This window comes from Schistocerca nitens, chromosome 1 (assembly GCF_023898315.1).
Source record: "Schistocerca nitens isolate TAMUIC-IGC-003100 chromosome 1, iqSchNite1.1, whole genome shotgun sequence".
NCBI lineage: Eukaryota > Metazoa > Arthropoda > Insecta > Orthoptera > Acrididae > Schistocerca > Schistocerca nitens.
In genome coordinates, this window is record NC_064614.1 from 747,232,665 (window position 1) to 747,245,640 (window position 12,976).

Sequence of the window (12,976 nt, forward strand, 5' to 3'; positions counted from 1 at the left end):
AGCCCACAGTTGTTCGAAATATAAGCCAAACTAAATAGAAGAATTGCAGAAAATGTTACACAATTATTAGAAACGTACATCACACCTCTAAAAGCAATGCCTGAACGAACGTTATGACAGAAAAAAAACAGAAAAACGAGAAGAAATACAAATACAATGTCATAGTAAAAATTGCCAAACTTTTAATTTGTAAGTAAATTTCATCTTTGCAACAGATAACATACAGCGAAAACCACAACTAATAAATGAAAATGATAGTCATAGCACGTTGACAGCCAATACACAAAAGTCTCAAAATGAATATAAAATCAGCCCTTTCTGACGTCAAGCAGTGCCGGAGGCTGGGTACATGCAGATACTCCAGGACAAGTAAAATCGGATTAGTATTATCGGTAAATTGTTGGCAGTACACGTGGAAACCAAAATTTGGTCCAACCTACGCCCAAGAATTACTGGTGCTATTATTTACAAACGACAATTTATTATCTATACTGTTCTTTTCGTAATGCAACGTAGTGTTTATTGAACTTTTCAACTTTCTTTCATATATCCGCCTGAACATCTGGCTGTACAAGAAAGTCTCTGACGTGTCTACAATCGGTGTGGCATGCAGAAAGGAGAGATAAAACGCTACAACTAAGTAAGGGAAACGTTCTTCTCGTCCGTTGCTTGAAAGTTCCACGGCGCTGCGCGCAGCCGCGGCCTCAATACACGTACCTTTGACGATGCGCGGCGCTCGTGACTAATTATTATTGTGTGACGCAGCGCTGTCGAGATTCAATCGTAAACGTTTGTTTGCGGACGCAAATTAATTCTCTGCACTGCTAGCACATAAAATCGGTCTAAAAAGGGTCGCCAGTCTCGTTTCGACGGGCGGCACAGAATTAAACTTCTTACAACTCTAACGTCAATAAAAGTCTGGTGGCAATCCAACCACTTTCAGAAAGGTGCCGAGATCGGACCACTAGAGTGGAATACGCACACCACTGACATTTCATACACCACCTCGAACTGCAGCAACAGCATCTAATGACTGCTGCAACACCAAAATAGTCAATAGGGAATTTACACAAAAACACAAATGAAATTTGCACGGAAAAAATGAAATTTATTGGTATCAATTAACCTCAGCCAAGTCCGTCACTTTAATCCAACACCATTTCCCGCTACCTAATGGCTCCAAGCTCTGAATCCTCTTTTTATGGAAAAGTTCACGCTCACTAATCCGCAAGAAAGAGAAGAGCAGAAGCAGAATTCTACGCCCGTGCATGTGAGTACTTTCTAATACTTCGTTGGGTTTTTGTACCGGAAAATAACCTTGTTGATCGTGAAGGTTCATGAACTCTGGGCTTAAGAAACAACGATTTAAAACAAACTATCTCCGAGGGACCACGACTTGCCACCTCAACACCAATATGTAATCGTCCGATTTCCGACTTCCCTGAGCTCAAGAGCGCTCCACGAAATAATTCTGCATACATTTCTTCCAGCCAAGCCTACTGAGGAGCTAAATTTAGGTGTAATTTCCTGCTCCCATTAATAGCGCTGCTGTAAGGTACTGCTCCTGCCATGACTTTTACAACTTTTTCTGCAACGTGTCTGAGGACCGGCCGTCATGAGAAAATTTGCCCTAATGACAGCCTAGGTGACTCCTCGGACCTCCAGCCATTTAGGACGATTAGGTTAAGTCCAGCCCATCTTCTTCACGCCAAAGAAAATCCATTCTTCCCCTGCAATCGTGAAATTTCATAGGCGACTGTAATATAGCGACCAGAGCCAGCAGCCATGGGTGGCTGGGGAGTGATACAAAAATAGTCATTAATAATGATTCCTTGTATGACTGACCTTGACCTTTCAAGTAAACTGAAATAACGAATACGCTTACTAAGATTCCGCGCAGCTCAAATCACAATCCTCCCCCCCCCCCCCCCCCCCCCGATATTCAAATAATATTGCCGCCTGAATCAAAATCTGTTAGTGGGCGATTACACAAAATGCCCATTCGACCTGCCTTGGGAATCCGACCGAAGCACACACAGCGATAACGATACGCTTTGAGGACGTCTGTTGACATTAACATCATGTCATTTGCAAGAGCTTCGTCGCTACGCGATTCTTTAGGGTCAGTATTATTATGCGACTATTGCGAACATTTACTGTGTGTTCTTAACGAACAAAATGGCGAAAGTGAATGAAATACGCCGAATGGTTAATGAATTTAGGAGTGAGTAACTTCTGTAACTACATTTACAGGTGATTCTGCTGCAGTGTTCCGCTGTGTTTTGCAATACTTCTTGGGATGAATTAGCAGACAGTGCGATTTTTACAAATCTTACACCGACTATGTAGGTTCCAGAGAAGACATTTCTGGTGTAAGAAAATGTTAATGTAACTGGGTAAACCAAAAATTGATTGACTGGTAGTGATTTATGAAGGTACAAAGTAATAGGAACACACGCACACTCTCCTGATTCATTCGATTAATGAAGGGGGCCGATGACTATTAGTTTAGAGAATATCCATGTAAACGATTCATTCATTTGCCAGTCGTAGTTTTTCTGCGTACAGAATACACCATCAAAGAGAGGTGCACTAGTGCTATCAAACAATAAGTGCATTACTGATTTAGGTGGAATTCATTCGGGTGTCATTAGAAAATATATATATATATTTTTTGGGAGAGTTCAAAGAACCAGTACTCGAGAAAAGCTATTAATTGCATGACTATTTTCACCAGGCGACTGTGTTATGATATTCAGTTTCTTCCACGATCGACTTAGGCCTGCAGGCGTTTTGAAATGCCTTGGCTCAAGTGACAAACTGAACGATCAATATGAAAATATCTTATGCTGTCAACTTACTAGGCTGCATCCCGGACCACCAAATGGAGGATCTATTGTCTTCATTCGCCACGTTGTGCATAGTATCATTACTGAGGCTAGAAAAACTTTTTATTATATTGTGACGCGCTGGAATACCATGAATATCGTAATACAGAAAATCGCACGTCAGTTCATAAATATGTCGTCACTAGGAAGGTAGAAAGAGATGATATGGGCAAACATCAGTGGGGAAGTCATAGCGTTTAAATATTTAGCGATATGAAATGGGATGAGATCACAATATTGTAAAAGGTGATTGGAAGATATTTGTTGGATTCTGGGAAAGAGCAGTGCACCTCACGGAAATCGTATAGAAGATGCTAGTACAACCATTTCTAGAGTGTTGCTACAGCATTTGGAGCATTTATCGAGTAGACACGACAGCAAACATCGAACGACTTAAGAAAAGCATTGCTAGGATCGTAACAGATCGGTATAGCACAAACCAGAAGTATAACAGGTAATGGTCGGAGAACTTCAGTCGGAATCTTCTGGAGAAAGGCGATATTTTCGTGAAACTCAGGGAACTGGTATTTGAGGAAGACTGAGCCACAATTCTGCTGACACCGTCGTATTTATCGCATAAGGATTACGAAAACAAGAAGAGTTAGAGCGCGTAATTGAGTCATATATAACGCTGTTGGAAAACAGCTATCTTCATTGCCATAAAATTATGTAAGAAACATCGGCTGTGATCAAGACACTCTTAAATAAATTTAAATCGATGTTTGATTGTGGTGTAACGACTGGCTAATGGAAGACCATCACGAAGTGAGTACTCTTTCCTACCGTAGCGATACGTCTTGCAACACCGAGATGGGCCACAGAACCCACTCTACATCACCCAATTCGTTCACTAATTTGGCGATCCGCTTTGTCGCAGCCAAAATGTTGGATGGACAGACTGAATAGCACCCCACAGCAACCTCTGGAAGGTCTCTGACTGAATCAGAACAGACGCTTTTCCGCAGACATTGATTTCTGTTTATTTTTATTTTCTTCCGCTCTTCGCCCGCCGTGGATTGGATCGCGTTAACGAGAAACGCTGCACCCAAGAGAATTTACACCCTAAAACGAAGACCAAAAGTGAAACCGCACTCCCTCTCACCTCTATGTCGCTTTCATTCCAGCCGCCCTTGCCCGTGCATTCACTATATATGTCGGCTGAATGAGCGGCTGCTGTACTGGAGCCGCCAGCTTTCACGGCTGAGGTCACTGACCAGTGAGCAGAACACCTTCTCCACGCCAGATACAATCACACCACTTTCAACCTACCGACGTTCCTTCGGCTTAGAGATAACTGTCATTAAGTACAGAACAGATACCAGGTTTGACCACATTATTGCTGCTTTACCGTCCGAACGTCCCAAATAACGCCCTCATTGCGCTCAATATTAATAGTCACAACACGCCCTTTTAATGATATACAACGAAGAAGAATGGTGTTTATCGGATATAGACCCTACATGGTTTATCGGATATAGACCCTATATAATGATCTGACGGATAGTAAGCAGCTGTCCTAAGGGCGCTGTGGTGTACAGGAAAGTATTGTCGTGAGTGACTACGAGGATACAATATGACAAAATTTCTGGTTGTGTGGTGAATAACACCTCGGGGTAAAATGAGAAAAATTTAAGTTAATGCTGATGAGTACGGAAAACTATCCTGTAATTTTCTAATACAGTATTAATGTTGCGCTGCTATACGCAATAACGTCGATTAAATATCTTGGCGTAACGTTGCAAAGCGATATGAAAGTGAGCGAGTATGCGAGGTCCATAGTATGGAAGGCGGATGGTCGATTTCTGTTTATTAGGGGAATTCGATGAAACTGTAGCTTACGTATAAAGCGGCCGCGTACAGAACACTAGTTTGATCCGTCGCGTGTGTGGGATCCGCATCACGTTGAATTGAAGGAAGACATCGAAGCATTTCAGAGGCATGTTGTCAGATCTATTACCGACAAGATCTATTACCGACGAGTTCTATTAACACGCAAGTATTACAGATATACTTCGGGAAATTAAATGCGAATCCTTGAGGGGAATACGACGTTTATTTCAAGGAACACTATTGAGAAAATTTAGAGAACCGGCATCTGAAGCTAACTGCCGAACGGTTCTATTGCCAATAACATACATTTCGCGTATGGGTCACTAAGAAAAGAGAAATTAGGGATCATACGGAGGCAAATATAATCGACTTTATTTGCGAATGCACAAAGGAAAGGAATCACTGGTACAAGGTACCCTACACCATGCAATGCCTGCGAGAAAATGTGAGAAGCAAACGGCCTGAAATGTGGCGACACAATTCAATTCATAGCTGTTGCATCATGATAATGCACCCGTACATCGATCCCTGTTGGTGCGTGACTATCGCAAAAAGTCACTATGCTGCCTCATCCTCCGTACTCTACAGACCTAGGCCCTTCGGACTTTTTTTATTTCACAGTTGAAAACCCCGTTGGAAGGACGAAAATTAGTAACGATAGACCAGATAAAATTCGCAGACGGTGCTTCGAGCGATCCAGCAAGTGGCGTACGAGGACCGCTTCCGGAAGTGGAAACGCCGTTGGGAGCTGTGTACCAATTGCGGAGGAGAGTATTTCAAAGAAGACCATGCACGGTAAATAAAAGAGTAAAAAAAATGTGGACAAAGTCCCGGAAATTTTTGAACACACAACACGTATTGGTCCCAACCTTGTCAGTATCTTTTATTACCACATGACAAGTTTCAATGCCTATGCACTCTCAACAGATAAAAAAAAACACTGCAAGAATGTACATTAAATTACTTCTATAAAATGCTTGGCTAAAAATAACACGTCCCGTTAGCTGCGATGTCACTCAGCAACAGACTAAGAGCTGCTCATACCACGAGATAACAGCTGAAACAGACGCCGCTGGATATTAACAAAATAAATACTGTAAAACCGGGAGTTTCAAAGTTTAAAGGCGTATTACACGTTTGTACGAGATTGCGATCCACACGGATGTAATTTTTTTTAAATTACTTGCAGCATTACGATAGCTGCATCCAAATGAGAAACCAACCCACGTAACCTACAGGAACCACAGGCGAATATATTCTGAAAACAGAACTAATATATTCTGCGATGTCCCAGATTGTCCAATGCAACATTCTAGGGACTCAGCGAAAATTGTCTTCATTACTGTCCCGCGATAAAGTAGTCTTAATAGAACTCTCATCTGAATCGCCAGAACAACGAGGCCGCAGAATATTTAATGGTTTTCGTACATAGGGAGGGAGGGAGGGAGGGACAGAGGGATAGAGCGAGAGAGAGGGGGGGTCAAATATAATCACTCCAAAGGAAATCCCCTGCGTTAATGCATCAAGAGTTTTTTCAATTTACTGTCGTTGCCAATCGATATAGTTTTCCTGAACTGACCGTGGGCTGGGCAATTCTGCCCGTCGATCGAGTCGAAGCATTGGTTATACAGTTCTTAGATTACATTGCTTATCGCGACATTACAATCATACACAGAATATCCCTCTGTGCTTAAGGGATGTGTCCTGAATTCCTTCACACTTGCCTGGTCTATCGCAATGAAATACCACCAGCTCACCATGTACTGGAGCACCTCGCGTTATCAGTAGCACTTCTGTATCGAAACCAGCAACGTTCCAGAAATTTTGAAGCAGACCTAACAGCTTAGTTTTCGAAAGATTCTTTTATCGCATAAACTCGCCACAGTGGTTGATTAATCCACGGCATGTCGGCAGTAAGTATACTTCAATGACAAGTACGAGGATCACCTCAGATTTAATCACATGTTAACAAGCAGATTCACGCAGACCATTATAATTTAACGTTAATTGGAGAGTCGAACGGTGCTTTGTATTAGTTTCGAAACTATGGCTGACTATAAGAACGAGAGCCAATTATGAAAACAAGCTCTTACGTATGTCTTTGTAACTTCATAGCATGTTCTCAAAGCAGTACCTGAAACCGTCGACCTCACATTGCAGAAACACATAATGGTTTAATGCTTAACAGAATATGCTATAGATCAGGAGTCGCCGATGGGCTGCGTACTCAGGACTCGCATGGCCGTTGATCGTACGTATAGTCTCTACAGAAACACGATAGAATAGGTCGGTATCGGAGGCTGAAGCGTCAGGCAACGATGGAAACATGCGAACTATAGACATCTTGCTAACCTAATTTCTTTACTGCTCTTTCGATCAGGTCCATGAACTGCGTGTTCGCATCCTTTACGCCCTAAACCTTACGGGTAACAGGCTAAATGCGATGGGTAAAACAAGTAGATTTTATCCGAAACAGTATTTTCATTATTCTTATAAACGTGTCTTACGTTAAAATCAAACAAAAAACTGTTTCAATGGTTAATGATGATTCACAACTATCCGCAATTTATGTAAAAGAACACCTGGTCGTCTACCTGGTCAGTAACACTATTTTGCAACTGGTTACACTGATGTATTATTTCTAAGCCTGTATTTTATGTTAGTTAATGGTCTCCAGGCATTATGAATTCTATCTCCGAAACATACTCTAAAAATTGTGAATCATCAAACAATGTTAATTTATCCAAAGATGTCTATCTTTCAAGAACGCTGCGTATTCCAGAATTGCCAAAAATATTTTATTTGTTGTTCCCTGTATCAAAAGAAATCAGTTATCGAAACTTAAGTTACATGAAAGGAGCCTCACGTTAAAACACTTTACTCGCTGTATTTTGCCAATTTAGACATGGGCTGCAAATAAATCCTGGCGGAGCACAGAACCAGGAAGTTGACTTTCCTACAGCAAGCCGTCGATAATGCAGACACCTCAAAGTGCAATTATCAGTAGCGTCCTTATGAGACACAAAAACATCAAACACTTTGTTCTAACAATGTTCGACCTGAGAATTACTAAATTGAAGTGACTGTTCTTTCAATCGTTGAACAAACTGAATCCGTGACTATCGCCACATGTGTATTTTCATTCCTTTCCATAAATTCACGGTTTCCTAGTCCTACATCCGCAACACAGATCTTGCAGAGCAAGAACACAACAAAGCGCTGTTGCTACAGCAATCAAAAGTATTTTCGAAAATCTTAAGAAACGATATACTGACCAAACAACGTCACGTGTCTAATAAAATTACAACGTAAAGCAGTGATGACCAGCCAAACACCCGCTCTTTTACAGAACAATTAACTGACAAAAACTGGCGGCCATGAGCGCTACAATGAAGAACAGCAAATGTTTATAATAAGCGCAATCCTTGTCTACGCCAGTAAGTAACCACACTATCTCCATGTGGACACCTCTAGCAACGTCACAGATATTCATACACATTCTGCAATTGTTACACTTAATACACGTCAATGAAATATGTTCAAGTGTAATAATTAAAGGATTTGTTAAATCCTTTTGTAGATCCCGTACAAATCTTTAAACTTTTGTCAATAATAACGAGGTTTTTATAGGAATATCGTACGTTAAAACAGCACCTTTCTACCGAACGAAACTTTTACTTGTCTAGTAAAGAAGACAGATCTGTAAGACTCACGGTTAAGAAAGATTGGCATCACAGAACGTGCCTGCATGCTAACATTGCAGTGCTGCAACTACATCTCATTCTGGTCGTGTCTCTGGTTCATTTCTAGACAGCAGTTCACCACGTGCACTTTGGTGCTACAATTATGTCATTAATCCTAGCACCACTAGGGGTGGGGGCAAAAATTGCCCACAGTATTTGTGTTATGTATCTATTTGCTGGAGTGAAGAAGCAAGAATTTTGGTAGTTGTAGAAAAACAGTATGTGCCGTCATGGTTTTATAATTTTTGTGAATTATTTAAATATGCCTATTATATTTAAGTACGATATTACATATCGGTGAGACAACTTCCTCATTAAAATATTTCTCAACATGGCAGAGAGAAATGTAGTTTCTGACTGTTGGTACCGCTGTATTGTGTTGCCATTGTTGTTTTAAAGTAAATCTCCTTTGTTGTTCGAGCAGTTTCACATTACTAGAAGTTCTAATAAAATGTCAGTATCCGAGGTTTCTCAGAGATAAAGAGGTGTCAGCTATAATAAATGAAGCAAGCGAAGGTGATGAAAGTGATCCAGAAGGGGATACAGTTGTGACATACGACACTGACACAGCAATTGACAATGAGTCAAGTTCACGCAGTTCATCCCCTGATGAACAGTATGCAGATGCTTCTAGCATCATTGTTACAGCAAAAACCGGTAGGGAATAAATTACTGTGCCTCCAAGACAAGTACGCAAGTCAGTACAAGATATATTGAATTTTCGGGAGGGTTCGACTCATGAAACCTTGACCTCAAGAGTGTCAGAATCTTTCAAAAAGTTTGTAACTCCAGAAATAATGAAGATTATCGTGGATTATACAAACCAAGAAGCTCGTAATAAGAAAAACTTAGATGATGTCCCTTTAACGTCTTTATGAAAGACAAGCCTAGGAAGTATGACATATTGATTAGGATGTTATCAGACGCACACACCCAGTATGTTCTAAAAATGGAGGTCTATGCGGGGATGGATGAACGACCTGCCGAGGAATGAAGTGCAAAGGCAGTTGTTAGGCGCCTAGTGAATCTGCTGGCAGGAAGTGGATGAAATATAACAACAGATCGTTATTATACATCCATAGACCTAGCCGAGGATCTTTAGAATGACAAGTTAACTTTGGAAGGAACATTGAAGAGTAACAGAAAAAAAACATACCAAAACAGCTAAAGACGACACAGCGTCGAGGGCTATATTCCTTTAAGTTATTATTAACAGATCCAAAACAGGCAACGAACCAGTTACATTAGTTTCACACATCTTCAAACTGGAACCTAGTAAGAATCTCGTACACTTCTTTCCACACAACACAATGATCAGGTGGATGGGTCGACAGAGAAAAAGTGAGAAACATTTATCTCTACTACAATGAAACCAAAGGGGCAAAGCATTGATCAAATGACGCGACATCATTCAGTAAAACGAGGAACGACAAGGTGGCCATTATCTCTCTCATTAACCTTGATAGATATCGCCTGTCTCAATGCTGGAACAATTTTCATGACAAACAACCTAAACTGGAATAAGAAAGATAATGTAAGAAGGCTGTATCTGCTAGAATTAGGTCAAACAGTTCGTTAGGCCAGCTGTGGAAGAGAGCAAATAATGTCATGGGTTTACAAAATCCTATCATCTCTGCAATGGAAAGTGATCTAGGGAAAACGCTGCCCAGCATTAGTGCAACTGTTAAATCTGTTGAATTTTATTCAAGAGGAAGATGTCACATCTGTTTAAAGAGTAAAAACTCTAAAAAGGAAAAACAATCATATGCACAGGTTGTGAGATTGAAAGTGAGTACGAAAAAAACTCAATTGTAATTTCTGACTTTGATTTTCTGTTTTCTTATTTGTTGTTTGCTATTGTACGTTCTTTCATGATTTCATAATATAATTCTGATGTATATGAAAGTGTTAGTTTCATGTTAAAATATAATATTTCTCATATTCATTACTTTATTTATTGTATTTGTATGTGCTACAATGTTCCTGATAACTATGGAAAGTGTGTAGCAACCAAGGAAAGAAATTCCTAGTTCATTAAATAATCAAAACAAACAAAAAATGTTAAAACGTGAAAAGAATGTGAGGGCAACTTTTGCTCCCCCTCCCCCTCCAGACAACCACGTGACAGATCAGAGCTTAGTGGCGCTAGGGCTAACACATTATGAAATGGTGTGCACTACGCCCACTCTGTAGGCGGCAACAGTTCATCGCTTACGAAGTTGGCAGCGCCGCCGTTGCATGTGTCATCAATCTCGTTGTCAAGGACCTTCACTTCAAATATATAACAAGAGAACGTCTCACTTTCGCTACTAGAGATCACTGTTCATTGTATTAGATATTCTTCTGCTACAAAGACATGTCAATGTGCTACGAGTAAACCTTACGACCTAGAGGGCAAGGCCACTTGCCTGAAGTTAACAGTTTTGTAATGCAGAGTAGAAACTTCAGTTTCTCCACTACAACGACTATGTTAGAAAGTGAACATCTACAAATTAATGAAAGTATGTAGGGTTTTCAAAGGATTTTGACAACCATTACTGGCGTGACTCCCTGACAGGGAGTTAAATATGAATGTGGCAAATACGATTTTTTTCTCATTAACAATCCAAGGAAGTACACAAAGTAATATTTCATAAAGCACGTATCGGCAAGCACAACTTGCCACAACGTTACGAATTATTTGTACTAATGTCGACAATTTCTTACTATCGTGCGCTACATGCTTATTATTCAAACATGATAAACTGATGAAATACAAATTACCACCGGTTCTTCTGGCATTCGCACTACAATTGTCACACATCAAACTGTTGTCTACTTGTACGTACAATAATAAAGGCAAACAAAAACAGAGATTCTAGCCAAGACTAAAATATACACGGTCGTCGGTCCCATGTTTATACTAACTACTACGCAGAATACAGAAGCCGCGTAAATTTTCTAAGGTCTTAAATTGTTCAGGGCGCAGCCCCTTCAGACTAACAACGTGAGACAGCACCGAGACGTGAGCTCCGATTCCACACAATCTCGCATATTTCCTTGTTCTGACGGATTATTTCTTCTCAGCAGCATCCCAGAAGATATTACAATTCTTAAACGTCAGTGGTAAAAACAGGCGGAATTTTACCTGAGGGCAAAACGATGTCACATATCTCCCGCTCTACACAGGACTTCAAAAACAAATCCACACACCCCTTCGATCACAAGCACGACGCATGGAACACTGAGCAACTGTAAACGCGTACACTGCCATCTGTCGCCCTCGCCAGGGCCGACTACCGCACCGCACAGCAAGAGCCATCTATCGGCCAGAACGTAAACCATCAACATTCGCGCCTGCGCTTACTGTCCGGATATCGCGGCCTATTCGAAACTACGTACTGTCCTAACGTCGCACGGTCTATCGCAATTATGGGCTTATTGCGTAATGGATTCAAGGATAATTTTATTTCTTTTTTCTCCATTTTGTCAATGATTTTATGCGCAGCTTTTAGAAGTGACAGTTAGAAATTAGATTGTCCCAATTTACGAGCAAGTATCAATCACACATTAGATCATTCACATAAGCTACGACAGGAAGCCTATCGACTAAATTTAGATATACTCATTAGTATTACACGAGAGAAACATTAATCGTTATAATACCGGCGAATAACTGGCACAACGACTACGAATGATGTTCCATCAACTATTGTTGTGGAACCACTTATGATCGCCGGATAGTGGTTTGCGGAGCTGTTATCTTTATACGATTTGATCAAGTCCCATATGTCACACTGGTGAATTTCTCTATGAAACTTCTTTCAAATGCCACAGAGAGAAAGTATGCAGCCCCATTACAAAAAGTCGATGTCATATAAACGATAAAAATTATTTGCTGACCTCAGGAAATTCGTCATGTTACCCGCTATAACTTGGCGAAATTCGCACCTCGATAAATTTCGTTGAGGGTTGCCTGTCTTAGCTGCCTCACCCTGTATAGTTATGATGACCGTAGTTAAAAGAAAGTGTGAAATTTTTAGGCATTAAATATGAGAAAAAAATGGAGACGATGTGAAGGAGCACATAAAAGCCACCTAGTTCTGCCACACTAGTCTCTCCTGTGTAAACCTCTTCGTCTCTGCATAACTATTCCAAAATCTCCTTGATGCCTCAGGATGTGTTCATGATTTTTAGTCAAGTTATGACATATTTCTTTCCCCCCCCCCCCCCCAATTAGATACAGTATATTGTCATCAGTTATTCGACGTACTCATCACATCTTCTCCATTCTACATAGCTCTACATTTTAAAAGCTTCTATTCTCTTCTTGATTGAATTGTTCATCGTTCACGTTTCACTTCCATACAAATACCTCTAGAAAATTCTTCCTAACACTTACATTTATTTTTTAAAGGAACACACCGCCATTAGACTGTTTTATTGTTTATTTAAGCACAACCCAGCTATTGGCCTTTTATGCCATTTTTAAGTATTTGATGTTATGTCAAACATATACTCCAGGACACTTAACAT

General features: G+C 40.5%; 1 protein-coding gene across 6 annotated transcripts in view; it reads right to left on the reverse strand.

Annotated features, from left to right (window-relative positions):
• LOC126260476 (trafficking kinesin-binding protein milt) overlaps positions 1-12,976 on the reverse strand; it is a 369,562-nt gene that overhangs the window by 64,081 nt on the left and 292,505 nt on the right. Inside the window, exon 1 of one of the 6 annotated variants that reach the window (XM_049957836.1) lies at positions 11,589-11,703. The exons of 4 other annotated variants lie outside the window; for them this stretch is intronic. The gene's annotated coding sequence lies outside the window, so the exon portion shown is untranslated. Of the gene's footprint in view, positions 1-11,588; positions 11,704-12,976 lie in introns of those variants that run through there. One more of the 6 variants, XM_049957843.1, reaches the window with a different exon arrangement.